The sequence below is a fragment of the Lampetra planeri genome, chromosome 37 (genome assembly GCF_965212315.1).
Source record: "Lampetra planeri chromosome 37, kcLamPlan1.2.h2, whole genome shotgun sequence".
Taxonomy (NCBI): Eukaryota; Metazoa; Chordata; class Hyperoartia; order Petromyzontiformes; family Petromyzontidae; genus Lampetra; species Lampetra planeri.
In genome coordinates, this window is record NC_136143.1 from 764,115 (window position 1) to 778,938 (window position 14,824).

Below are 14,824 nucleotides of genomic sequence, written 5' to 3' on the forward strand. Positions count from 1 at the left end.
GTGCAGCAAAGCACTGCAGTGAGCCATCATCTTTCTGTAGTTAAATCCATTCGGCCCTTATCGACCCGAGATCACAATCTATGGGCGGCAGAGGTGGGACAAAGTCATTGTTATGCAAGTCACAAGTAAGTCTCAAGTCTTTGCTCTCGAGTCCCGAGTCAAGTCGAGTCAAAGATGAGGCAAGTCCCAAGTCGAGTCAGAAGTCAAAGCCTGCAAGTCTCAAGTCGAGTCCAAAGTCCTACCATTTTAGTTTCGAGTCATTTCAAGTCCTCTTACCACAGAAAGAAAATTTATACAAATCATGTATGTCTGTAAGATTTGTATTTATTTAAACCTCTTTTTATACAATGACATTAATCAAACACAGTAAAAAACAGAAAATTTAATTTTCACAAAAAAAATGCTCTTATTTCAACAGCATATTGCACTAGAACAATGCACAGCAGCTTCAGTCCTGTATTGCATTGACCTCATATTGCAAAACAGTTTAACTTTCAAATAGACATGGGTTCTTTTAGCCTAAACTTTTTTAAACATGTCATCAATAAAATCCTCACTCCTCAAAATTATCACTTCTGAAAAACTGGACCAACCTAATAATATAATTGGAATGCCTCCATAGAGACTGGTGTGTATGAGAGAGAGAGAGCTGTGTGGACAGGTGATGAGCAGAGAATGAGTGTGTGTGCGCATGCGTGCTGTGGACAGGTGGAGGGAGGCCCCTACACTGCATTGCATTTGCAAAAGATCAAATTGGCCAAAAGTCTGTCAGTCATTTGTGCACGATGGGGACGCAGAATGATGCCACCATGGCTGAAAACTCGCTCCACTGGAGCACTAGAAGCAGGCACTGCCAAGACTCGGATGGCTACTTGAAAGAGTGAAGGAAGAGTCTTACTGTTCAGTGCCCAGAACAAAAGGGCATTATGTCCTTCTGCCATGTCAATGTAGTGACTTAGCTGTACTGCTGGTGGGGTCCCAACATCCCTTTTCTGCCTCTTATGGTATGCAGCAAACAGCCCTTCTCCTTCCATGTCCTCTAGTTCTTCTTCAGCAGGCACCGGCACAGGCACAGGTTGCTCCGTCTCTGCAGCATCTTTCAGGATCAATTCTAAAAAAACGTGTCACAACAGCAGAAATAAAAGAGCTCTTATTACCATTACTGATGTTGATGATACTGTGCAAGACTGAAAATTGTTATTATTGTTAAAGTCAGATTAATATCACATTAGATCCTAGATCAGATTAAGATCAAATTATTTTACGTTGCATTTAAGTTGCATTGCAAGTCAATAAGATTTACCTTTAACTCGTTGTGCCACATCTGCCTTGATGTCACGGTTGACCAGCACATGGGGCTCAATCCACAGCAGACAAAAGGCTGGATCCAAGGCAGCTGCTTTCAGGTAGACTGTCTGAAAAGGGGGCAGTGATCCCTTCTTGAGACTGGGCCATTTTCACATTAATGAAGATCCCAAGAAATATTTTTTTCCAGGGATGCCTGCAGACCTCTGCCCAGGCCGCTCAGGAAACGAACTTGAGGCTTCAGCTTCTCAAGATGGTGATTGAGGGACAAGACGGATGGAACAACTGCACTGATTGTAATGACTTTCTCCCCCTGTGTCAAATCAGTTGCTTCTCCGAACGGTTTCAAGATGTCCACCAACTCCTTCAGCAGATTCCACTCTCGTAGTGTGAATGACAGTTCTTTATGCCCGGCCTTCTCAAGAACTGCGCAGAGCTTTTGCTGATCACAATGAAGGACTGCTTTCACCTGCCGCAGTGTAGAATTCCACCTCGTGCTCACTGCAGCAGGGATGCCTCTGTGCTCCCCAAATTCACCATCGAATATGTCTTTAAACGTTGTGCTTGTGTGGAGCAGGGAGCTAAGTTTTGATAACTTGGAGAGAGAAGGACATGCCGCTTTTGTTTCTTTCAAACCGTCTCCCACCACCAGCTGCAATGTGTGTGCAAAACACTGCAGGCGCTGTTTCTTTGCCATAGCAGCATCGACGGTTTGCTGGTCTTCTAGGGTTAAGTCATGCCATAGCTCAGGATCATCAAGATTATCTCCAGCATCATCATCTTCCTCCTGTTCGCTGGGGAAGCAGACCGTAAATACCTTGCGCATGTTAGCAGCATTGTCACTAATGATATAGTCCAATTTAGCTTTGATGTTGTATTCATCACATATTGCCTCAAATTGGTCACAGATGCGCTCCGCTGTGTGAGAGCCTTTGAAGCGGTTGCAGGCCAAGAGATTTGTCTTTAGCTGTACCCTCTCTCCATCCAGTGCACAGTGACACCAAGGAATCCCCTCATCTTTCGATCAGACCAAATGTCCACAGTGACTGAAACATGGTCAGTGTTGCTCAATTGAGTTTTTAACTTTGAACGTCTCTCCTCAGCAAGGCTCTCTATTTTTGTGGTCAGCGTTCGGCGACAGACTGGGGTATACTTGCTGTCCAGCACAGCCAGAAAGTGACGAAAGCTCTTATTTTCCACAATAGATAGAGGAAAATTGCAATCAATAATCAAGTCAGAGAGTATCGCATTGGAGATGGCCTTCTGCTGTGGGTGGCTCATGCTGTAACGCCCTACACGAGTGTCCAGGAAGTGTGAGATTGAAGGCTGTTGTGGTTCATCTACGATGCTTTTGTTCTTCATACCTGTAACAGAAAAGAATATGAAACAGATGTCAGAAAATCCCTTATAGCCACACATGTTGTATTTGAAACTACTCTTTACTCATATCAATGTTGTTGTGTTAATATTCATTGTCTATTGTACACTACGGTATACGATAATACATTTCAGTTTCAGTGTATGCAATATTAAGAATATTTTCACTGCTTCAAAAGTCATAAGAAAGCCCTTTCCCTCAAGAAACTGAAGTCATATGCTTTATAGAAGTGGTTTTCAAAGTGGGGACGGGGACCCCTGGGTGCCGCGAGGGGGTGCTAGGGGGGCCATGGCAAGTTGGCATGAAAAGTATAGCAAAACAAAATAATTGAATAAATTAAATAAGTAAAATAAACCAAATTAAACCAAAAATAAGCTAAACAATATCCCCATTAGTTAAGAACTGCACTATAATAATCTATTGCATCTCTGAACATTACTACTATAATCGTTATTATTTTATTATATACTGTATATATCCCAGTGGTGCGCTGCCTCACAGACCTAGACTACGGTAGCACGCTATGTCCATGCGCTGCCTGCTGTTTGGGCATGATATGAAAAGGGAAGGCTAATGGTGGATCTTCTGTGACTGTGTCATCATTTTCCTCTTTACAGTGTATATGTCTTACTATGTTTCCTGTTGTACTTGGATGGGTTTAGGGATGCACCAACTCCATCGAGTTGTGAAAGGAGGTGCACAGAAAAAAGAGTGTGGCACGGCCCATGTCAGGGGGGCCTTGGCTGGAATCTACTGGTATATGGGGGGCCTTGTCATGGTAAAGTTTGGGAACCCCTGCTTTATAGTTCACTCTCTCCTGCACACCAGATTCCATGGTGCCTTGCTGCATCACACAGCAATTGCAGGTCTACTGCTGCCTCATTCATTGTTTAATTGTGATAGTTTATGTCTTCAGCGACAGTTCAGCTTAGTTGTGATTAACCAAAATTACATAAACGACCTCAATGAGGCAGCACACCAGCCACTCTGAAACTGAACGATTGAAAGAGTAAAACTGGAAGGCCTGTTTTTGTCTCATGTGTGTTGGAGAGACTGAGATATACATTTGTGTTTATCCGTCTAGCAGCAAGGTAGAAATGATACTTTAAAACGGACGTTGACATGATGTTGAAGAGGTTTTCCATCTGAGTGTGCTACACTCATGTACCTCATATAATCGGGGTTCAAAAATCCCTATTTTTGTAAGCATTAACCAGCAAGGGAGACGTGCGTTTACTGTCTCGTTGATACAGTAAATATGCAGCAGCTAGTAAGTTACGGTACATCCGATAAGGTGCTTAGCATTCGTTCAAAACTTACCTTTCTTTGTGCAACTTCAGGTGTCGAACAAAGTTAGACGTTGTGGCAGCACCGTCTGTAATCTTCGACCCGCATGTTTTGCAAATTGCAACTCGTTTTTTGTCGACTACATCGTAATTTTTATAGCCAAACGAAACTATCTTCGGTATCATTTTGCCAACTGGCGCGTTGTTGCTTGTTGCGCTTCATTGGTTGTCTTGCAATGTGCCTGCTTAGATGCTGTCCAATCAAAACAACGTGGGACTACAGTGATTGGATGTCGTGCAGGCAGCGCGCGTGCTCTCTGCATGCATACAGGTGGTGCACATTTTTTTCACAGATGCAGATAAACTGAGAGCGGCGCGGCCGTGTGAACATTTTTTCCCCCAGTTTTCATGGGAAGTAGCAAGTCTTCTCGAGTCAAAAGGCGCAAGTCCAAGTGAAGTCACGAGTCATTGATGTTAAAGTCCAAGTCGAGTTGCAAGTCTTTGTACATTTTGTCGAGTCGAGTCTGAAGTCATCAAATTCATGACTCGAGTCTGACTCGAGTCCAAGTCACATGACTCGAGTCCACACCTCTGATGGGCGGTACATAATTTTCCCGCACTGTTGCATTTATTGACGTCGCCTGTCCTGGCGAAGTTAGAGAGGGTCGGTTTACACAGGGCCACCATTGTACATGCACATGGGTCTTTGCACGGTAATCTTGATAACGCGTCAGCATTACGACGGATACCCTTCCTGTTTGTGACATCGTAAGAGTACTCCTAGATTTTCGATGTAAAGCTTTCGTGACTGCAGGGATTCATCTTCTTGGTTATTTCGGTAAAGTCACGTAGAAGGAAAATAATAAAATAATAAAAATAAAACATAATAAAATAATTCTCACGACGTTTCTGCCTTCTCGACAGACCTGTTCTCCACCTGAAGACGGCTGCTTGCGTTGTGGCCGAAACGTCGTGAGAGTTATTTTATTATGTTTTATTTTTATTATTTTATTATTTTCCTTCTACGTGACTTTTCCAAAAGAACCAAGAAGAAGTACTCCTAGAGTTTTTCAATCCACCTCGCCATCTGCCCCGACGATTGATCCATTCTGAGCGAGAATTGCAATGCCGCATAATCGGTCCACGCGATAAACCGGTGGCCGTCTCGGTCGGGCCGAAACAACGTGGCAAATTTTACCACTGCCAGAAGTTATCCACGAGTCACACGGGAGCGCTGTTCAGCGGTGGAAAGCACACGACTCCCATACACAATCACTTCTGTTTTCCCTTATATTCGTGACACCACAGCACCTATACCGACATCACTAGCATCAGTATCCAAAATGAACGGTGGTAAGAAAATGGATATGCTAGTGGGGGAGCATTAGTCAACCTTGAATGAAGCGCTTGGAATGCCGACTCATCTTCCTTCCCCCACCGGAATCGCACCCGTTTTGGTGATGATGGCGTGCAAGGGTTTCACCACTGTAGCGAATCGGGGTACAAATCTTCGATAGTAGGAAACAAATCCTAGGAATCGTCGCACTTCCTGTACCGAAGTGGGTGTCGACCAATAATTAACCGTGGATGTTTTCTCAGGGTCTGTTGCTACCCCCTTCCCGCTGACCACATGACCAAAATATTAATGGAACCCTGCACAAAATGGCATGTTGAGGGTTTCAATTTTAGTCTGGCAGCTTGCACTTTCAATAAAACTTCAGTCCCTCCAGAAAAACGCGGAGTTTTTTGGTGATTGTTGCGGGCAAAAATCGTTGATTATGCGGCACGTTTTCTTAAAAAATGCGATGGAATATGCTGGATATTTATGCAATTTTATGCGATTAAATTGCGGGAACTTGCAAAAATTGCGGGAACTTGCAAAAATTGCGGGAACTTGCAAAAACTGCGGTTTGATGAAAAAGAGAAAAAAAAAGTGATTCCCCCAACACCCTATTCACTAGGCTACTACTTTAATGTAAAGAGTCATTTCTTATTACTTCATATGATAAGCAAGCATACTACATCACAGAAAGTGCTGGGAATATTTAAGTTCCCATCTTGTTTTATTTCAGACCTTAACAAACAGATGGCTCAAACTTACAAAACATTGAGTCGAACAAGTTCTGTAGCTTTACAAAATGAATATGCTACAACTTCTGTAAAAATGAATAAATAAAATATAAAAAAAATAAAATGCGTGCTTCCTGTTTTACAGAGGTAGCTATACAAAACAGACATCTTCTGTTAAAATAAGTGTTTTCAGTGCACAGTAACGTAAGCAATACAGTAACAGTACAGTCTTACAGTAATGTGAATTTACATACTACTAACAAAAAAGCGCAATCTTACAACTGTAAAGTTGCATAAACTCTTCATCATGGTTTCATTGACATCGCGGGGTTTGCAGCTTTTCAATGATGTCGCGTAATGAGTGACGTCACTTCATAACGTTCCCATGGCAACAGGGGAAATGGCTGCGCTTGTGTGAAGTAAACGCAACATTTTTCAACTTTCTGCTAAGATATATGTGACTTTTTGCAACGAAAATGCGGGGATTATGAAATCATGCAAGCCCGCATATTTTGCGCGCGGAAATCTGCAATTTATGCGGCGAAAGTGCGGCGTATTTGAAAAAACGCGCCTCCCGCATAAATATGTGGACTTTGGCTGATTTTGCGTGGAATCTTGCGATCGCATAATCGCGTTTTTCTGGAGGGACTGAAACTTGATGCAACCTCAGAAGGTGCTCCTCAAACGACCTACGAAAAACAATGACGTCTAACTAAATCAAACATATCTGCCATTGCAGGCCCGACAGTACAAGTTCCATGAGGCGTTGAAAGGTTGCAAGCACAGTGAGTACCAATACAAGGGAAGTTGCCACAATCCTCATGAAAGATCCAATGTATAATATTTTTCTCCCACTAATGCATCTAGTGAGTCGTCAATACGTGGCAGGTGATACGCGTCCGCTATCGTAACTTTATTTTAGTCATCGGAAATACACGCAAAACCTCATGGACCCATCTGGCTTTTTAACCAGTGCTACTGGTGCTCCCCGAGGGCTGGTTGATGGCGAAAGTATTTCTGCTTTTACCATCTCGTCTGTAGTTCGACGGATCTGCTCCTTTTCTGCCGGTCCCACTCTATACAAGTTCTGTTTCACTGGTTGAGCATTCCCCATTCCAATGTGGTGCTTCATCAAGTCAGTGCAGCCCAGATAATATGGGCACATAATGAAAATATCGAATTCATGAAGAAGACTTTTAAGCAAGTCTCTTTGACCTTGAGTCAACTCACGGTTCCGCTGAACGATTTCCTCCACCCAGGGAGACCCTACCCCACCCTTCACTTCCTGTATCCCTCTTCTTGGTTCTTTCGGTAAAGTCACGTAGAAGGGAAGTAATAAAATAATAAAATAATAAAACATAATTAAATAATTCTCACGTTTCGGCCACAACGCAAGCAGCCGTCCTCAGGTGAAGAATGAAACACATGTATCCCTGCTACTACATCTTCTTGAATTTCTTTTGATGGGGAAATATGTGCAATTACTGTCCTTTCTCGCAGTGTAATCGCCTGCTCTGATGTGTTCAACACTTGCATACACAATCGATGGTTCTGTTTTAAAATGGTGTCCGCCGCCGTGAGTTAATGTCGACTGATCGTTGGTCCCAATGGTGACAGTATGATTGGCGTGATTGATATCGCTAGCGGCGGAATCGTCATCGACTTTCTCACCAGGGCATGTACTCTGGCGGCCTTTTCTGTCTCCGTGTCATGCCGCAAATAATATATCCCTCTTCCCGACAGCGTCTCAATACAACCCTAGTATATTAGTATCTTAATGGGTAGCCGACTTAATCAGTTCCCAATAAATATGGTACTGCTAGGGACGAAGAGACCAATATGGGGCCTAAAAAACACATTTCCCCTATGCGGATTTCTGTTTTTACTTTATCAACAATTCCTAGGCTACTGCCGTTTGCCACAACAAATTTACTATAAACCTGTTCAAGGCGACGCTTATTCGCAGGTAACATATCGAACACGAGTGCAAAAATAATGGTGACTGATGCTCCCGTCTCCACCAACACCCGAACGGGATTTTCCCCCGATTGCTCTCACCAAAACCGATGTCCCCACAGCTGCTGCTACAATCCGTCTTGCAAATGTTTTCCATTTAGCCTTTGATGTTAGCCAAATTTGCCCTGCTGTGTCGCCCTGGGTCGCCGCAAACGAGTGATGTGCCGGTGATAATGGTGATGAACGGTTTGATGATGATGTCTTGAGTGTGGTCTGGCCGGGTGTCCGGGGTGTTGCGACTAGCCTTATTCTTTCTTTAGAAGTCCCGCGATGTTGCCCAGAGCTGGCTTGGTTGTCTCGGGTCGACCTGCCCTCGGCATCCTCTTTCGATATGTCCCGGCCCCCCGCAGCGGTAGCAGCGGATCTCCACGTGGTCCTTGGTTCGTCCGCGGGTCTGCAATGATCGCTGCTGTTGTAGTTCGCGCCTTGGGTTGTTGAATCCCCGGATGGCCGCTGCCATCTCCTCAAAGGTCGCCTGAAGATCAGCCTCCCCGTGCTGGGTCCGGCGGCGGCCCCCCTTGTCGCTACTCCTGTCGGCTCTGCTGGTCCTCTGGCTCCTCCATTCTGCGTCGCCCTTGACACCTAAGCCGCTATCTCAGATGGCGCTCTTGCTTTTTCGTGTGCCCTGAAAATTTTTGGGAACCACGTTGAAGTCTGGTCGCTCTCCGGCAGAATTGGTAATACGAGGCCACTCCGATCGATGAGGCTTCGCAGTCCCTCCGTCACCAATGCGTCCCGGGCCACCTCGTCCATCTGCAGGAATGCCAAAATTGCGAGCGCCAACAAGGCACTATGGTAGGCCATCAGCGACTCATTCTCTCCTCCCCGCTGGGCTAAAAATCGCTGCCTTGCGCTAGACGGAGGGAAGAAAATCTCTGCCATCCCCTCACAGGCCTGTCGTAGCGTGGTGCGTTGATTCTGCGGCGTCATGTAGAAGGCCGTCAACGTTCCGTCATCCAGCAACGTGGGCAGTGCTTGAAGGGACTCTTCATCGCTCCATCGGCTGACTTTGATGGCTGCTTCAAATCTCCAGTTGCTGTAAACTCTTTCACTGGATCCAACCATCGTGTATGTTCCTGCATGGCCAAGGGGGTCAAAGACTGCGATGCAGTCAACCGCTCTCGCTGGATCCCGGGGCACTTCGGATCGATGGTTCTTCCTCTAAAGGAGGTCCTCGGAGGTCTTATTTCTCTATCATAGACGTGATCCCACTGCTGCCACCAGTGTAAAGCTCCTTGGAGACATCCATTTTCAAGGGAGTTGAGCTTTACTTCTCCGAAGTATATACAGGTTGAACATAATGATTGCTACACTGATTATGGCTCTGGCTATCTTCAGCCCTGGTGGTTTCCACTATGGTGAATCTTTAACAGTCGGCCCCAATATCATCACCTCTGGTCGTCAAATTAGTCTCCAAGCAAGCGCGCCGACCGCGAGCCTCGCTCCTCCTTATATACTCGCTCGGCCCCGCCCCCATTGGACAATGAGTCCCCCACATAATTATAACACGTGTGACAGTGCCTTCTGGCCACCTGTTTTCAACCATCTCAACTTGCTCTTCCAGAACCTTCCCTTGTACAATCCCCTACACGTAACGACGTTTCACTGGAGAATACATCTAGCATCATCAGGTCGTTAACAAGAGCTCACATCTCGACATTGACTGCTGATGAGAGACACTGTTCGTCGGAAACCGGTCCAGAGTTTTGCTTGTGTTGCACTGGATGCTGCTGAAATTATGCAGTCCCATGGTCCAGCCATGTGGCTGATTGGATGTGGAAAAGATATGTCAAGGGTGCTCATTATTTTATGGCAACATTCTGCTGGCTTTACCAGATGTTGGAAGGTTCCCTCCCTCCACACCCTGCGCCTTGAGCCATCAGCACAAACACACAAGACTGTTATTTGGGATTCTAAATCAGCCTATGTGTGAATTTTAGTTAATCACAAACGTAATCAAGTGTGTTCAATTGGATTATGCTGTGCTGAAAATACAAAGTTTTAAATTATAGTTAATGGCTTACAGATAAATGGAATCCAATTAAACAAAGTGCGTTGCTGCTTTGAATAGACAACTAGCCAAGAGGCCCCTCCCCTTCAACACCCGAATGGACCAGCGTAGTGAAGTATGGTCAAACTACCCCCATGACCGACACGGCGTGGGGAGGCTGTTGGGGCCGCTGGTCCCCGAAGTCCCTCCCTGCTCCGTGCCTATGGCAGGGGCTCCGTCGTGCGCCGACCCCTCGCTGCTCTGCGAGCAGCTGCTGCCGTCGCTGGGCTCATCGCCCGACGGCTCCCCTCCCTGGTCCGTCCCTCCGCGAGCTCGTGTGAGAGGCATAGCTCGCCGCACGCCCTCGTTCACCTGCAGACGCTGCGTTGCCTCTCCACGGATCACGCGCTATTAAACGGGGGTCAGGGGTCGGAGGGCGAACGACGCTGCCCTCACACTGCGCGAGTCCCGGCGGCGACAGACGGAGCGGGGACCTGCGGGCGCACCGACCCCTCCCCCCACACTACGAGCGCACACACCTGCACACACGCGACACCCGCTCTCGCGCCGCTCTGCGCAGCGCTCCCCCGAGGGGAGCCGCAGCACTACACTCACCCCTGACTACTCGCGTTATGATCGCGCACCTGTATCGCGCACGGGGTGGACGCACGCACACACACGCAGCTCCCCACGCGACACACTGCTCAACAAGATCACGCGAGACCACGCTTCGCTATTAATGATTTATTGTCCGCTACCTGGAACTAGGTGTTAAATCAGTGAGTCGACGAGGCTGGCCTACGCTGATACTTTTATACCTATTCCCGATTTATCTGCTATGATTCTAATTCACCTTCTTACTCACTGTTAAGTGTCCACGGCGGTCCGCTGATCCTTGTGCTAACAGCGTACCTCGGTGCGTCGCACGGACGTCCGGGTCGCTGGCTGGAGCTGCGTCTGGTCGCGTGGCGCTGGAGTAAGAGACGATTTCCCCTTTGCGCCCCCTATTTATCCTCCCTACCTCAAAGGCTCCGAGCGGGATGGTGGCCCACAGCTTTTCCTTAACAATGGGCTCGCGTCCTCTAGCACGCGCACCGCGGTTCCGGACGCCTGTGATATGCTAATCAATGTGCGGCGTTGCACGGCGTAAATTCGAATTAATCCCTTTCCCTCCCTAACAATGGTGCCTGCGCGCTCAAGCGTAATTATCCCAACCATCCGTGACTATGCGCAAGAGCCCCTGCGGTCCCGCTACTCATGCTGTCCCGTCCCTCCCCTGCTTGCCCCGTCGACACATGGGTGGTGTGTGTGGGGGATGCGCTTCAACCGCGGTGGCCGAATGCCCCTCGCCGTGGCCATGCCATCTTAAGGCAGGTCGCAGCGCCGCGGTGCAACGTAGCGTCGGGGGAGGCGGTCCAATTCCCTGATCGCCGGAAACCGTGAGAGTTAATCCCGATAAGGGTTTCTCGGATAAAAACCGGTCGATCAGGTGACCTTCCCTTCCAGCTCTATGGGGGGGGGGGGGAAATGCGTGCAGGTGTGTTCATGTGAGGTGAGGTGAGGGGGACGAGGGGTTGGCTCCGTTGCTTGGTGGTGGCGAGGTCGGGGATGGGGCGCCTGCTGAACGGCTTCGTGGTGGCGGCATCACAAGGCCTTAATCTAGGAGTGGATTGATAAAGGGCTGTAAATTATGATCTACATTAGTATTGTTGTTATGCTATGAGTCAAAGGGGACCATGATTTGGCTCCGAAAATTAATACAGGCATGTCTCGCTTAACGAGCGAAATACAGGTACTCATTTTAGGCTGAGTCGACCTAGGCACCGGCTCAGATAATCATCACTGGTGTTGGCCGTGAGCGGGAAACCAACTGTGGGGGTCGCTAGCCCCCGAGATCCCTCCCTCGATAATGCTAACGGCCGGGCTAACATCATCAATCGCCCCCCCGCTGCTAAGCGAACCGCCGCTAGGCTCCTCACCCATGGTGTGGGAGCCGTCGCCCGAGGATTCCCCTCCCCCGCGGGTCCGCGTAGCAGGCATGGTTAACCACGTACGCGCACACCCACACCCAGCTCTGCACGGCACTCACTCAACGCTGACCACTCACGTTAGGATCGCGCACCTGTGTTACACACGTCGTGAACGTGCGCGCACACACATACAGCTCCACACGCGATACCCACTCTTGCGCCGCTCTGCGCCGCGCTGGCCGCTCACGTTACGATCGCGCACCTGGGGTACGCCGATTATGCACGCCGAGAGCTTACGCAAGTAACGAGCACACGCAAGCGGGGCACACGCCGACACAACGACTCAAGCCGCCGCCGCCGTGCGCGCGAGACAAACCGTACAACAATGCGCAGCCGATTACGCGCTCGAGCCGCGGGGTCGGGGGTCAGGGGTCCACCACCGCGCCGCACTTTACGCAAGTAACGAGCACACGCAAGCGGGGCACACGCCGACACGACGACTCGTCCCCTCCCCCACTCGCGCGTGCACGTCAACCCAAATATCGTACAAGGACGATTCTCCTCTCACACGGCTGCGTAGTCACGCCAACACACAAAAGTGCTCTCCCCGGGCGTTAACGCACACACCTCCGTACCCGCACAATCGTACAGAGACCACGGCCTTTATGCATACAACGACCACACACTCGCGAATGCAGTGCACGCTAATACCACGTTCCAAAAACACCCAACAACACGGTTTTGTTACTACGCTCGAGATTTTATTAGCCCTTGCTAACCAACCGAGCCACCCGTGTGTGTGTGCGGGCCAGCAAGGCGCTTCTAACCCACACTCTGGTGCCGTGTAGCCCTATTCTATGCTGCGCTCTCTGCTAAACCGCTTTCCTACTCGTCCTTACCCCGAACTAACCCTCTCCTACGGATCCTACTCTCCGCTCTGAGGTGTTGTAAGGCGCGCAACACGATACCGTCTGTAGTCCTTGGTGACCGTGCGGCGCTCAGATCGTCCTGCAGACAATCTAGCGGCTCGCCCGATGACTCCTTCGTCGCTGACCCCGTGTCCAAACTCCAGAAGAAGAGACTTCCCTACTGCCCCTGCGTTTTCTTTTAAACTATTCACATCAAAGGCTAGGCGCCCCCGTCCCGACCGCCTTGGTCTCTCGACCAATCCTGAGCCTAGGATTTCCCGCTCTTTTGCGATCCCGCCGGCCTTTGAACTTTCGACCAATCAGTCGTCCCGGGTCCTGATCCCAGCTATCTGCCTTGCTGACCCGTGTTTGTGTTTGTATGCGTTTCTAACTGCGGGGCTCTCTGAGCTCGCCGTGGTCGTGCGATCTCAAATCCGCCCACGGCGCCGCAGTGTTACTTGGCCTGGGAAGGGTCCTGTCCAATTCCCTGGCCCTGAGAAACCGTGGGGTAACCCCCCTAGGGGGCCCTCGGGTGAAAACTCAGGGTAGGTGACCCGACCACGAGGCCCTACGTGGGTGCGGGTGCGTGTTTATGTGGGGGGGGTGATGGGGGGCAGTGCGGCGGTGGAAGCCGGGCGGCTCCCTGGCTCGGCCGAGCGGCCCCGTCGCTGTGGCACCACATAGCCCCCCGGGGTGCCAGTCCCCGTCCCGGGTTGACTGGAGCACCTCGCCTGGGTTGCCCCCACGAGGTATCGCCGCGGGGTCCGCGGGATTCGCCCGGCCCTTGTGGCTGGCCTCGGGGGTGGCGGCTCCGTCTCCTGGGGCTCCGGCGGTGGTCTCCTCCTCCATTCCAACGGCTCCCCTCGGTCTCTGGCACCTGCGGGCTGGGGAACAAACTCAGAGGCGGTGGGGTTTAAGGGTCGCCGTCCTCGTCGCCCCCGGCCCCGCCCGGGGCCCCTCGGAGCCCGGGGCTCCGTGGGGCCCATATACTGCGCGAGGCCCCCGGGCACGGGGGGTGGGGGGACCCCGGGGTTTCGGGGTACTTGGACGGCGGGGCTCCCCCCCTCGGGGGCTGCTCGCCACGGCTTCAGTCGGCGGATGTTGACCACCATCTCCCGGCCCCTCTCCCCTCCCTGAATCAGCACCGTCCATGGTGAGATCTGCCGTCTCACAATCCAGGGTCCTCGCCAGTAGGTGGTCAGCTTCCCCACCTGTCCGGCACCGACGCGGGGAGTGTACAGCCACACCTCGGAGCCCGCAGTGTAGAAGGGGGGCTCCATACGGGGTCGGGCGCCCTGCTCTTGCCGCTGGTGCGCGGCCTCTCCGTGCGGGTAGGCTCGGCCCCTGGCCCCTCGCAGGGTCTCCAGCAAGTGCTCCACGGGGTGGCTCCCTTCCTCCCGTTGCGGCGGAGGGACACCGAACAGCAGATCTGCGGGCAGGCGAGACTCGCGACCAAACATCATTAGGAACGGGGTCTGTCCTGTAGATGTGTGAACGGCGGTGGTGTAGGCGAACAGGGCATAGGGGAGGTGTTCGTCCCAGTCCTGTTGATTCGCGGCCGCCATGCGTTTAAGCTTCCCGGCCAGAGTCTGTTCATCCTCTCTACCATCCCGTTCGCCTGGGGGTGATATGCCGTGGTTCGGTCCTTCTGGATCCCGGACTCTCGGCACAGCGCCTGGAATAGTTCGGCCTCGAATTCACTACCCTGGTCGGTAATGACTCGTTCGGGGATCCCGCACTTAAGTACGTAGTTTTCCACGAAGGCCCGGGCCACTACGAGGGCTGTTTTATCCGGGATAGCCACCGCCACGGGGTAGCGGGTGAAGTACTCCACCGCTACAAGAATATATCGGTTGCCCCGGTGGGATCGTGGAAAGGGCCCCTGCAGGTCGATTCCGACC

General features: G+C 50.4%; 1 long non-coding RNA gene across 1 annotated transcript; it reads right to left on the reverse strand.

Annotated features, from left to right (window-relative positions):
- Positions 1-304: 304 nt before the first annotated feature.
- LOC144730851 (uncharacterized) lies at positions 305-2,669 on the reverse strand. Its single transcript, XR_013587870.1, has 2 exons — positions 1,304-2,669; positions 305-1,111 (listed from the first exon to the last, which is right to left on the reverse strand). It is a non-coding gene; the product is annotated as an uncharacterized LOC144730851 (long non-coding RNA).
- Between the last annotated feature and the right edge of the window lie 12,155 nt (positions 2,670-14,824).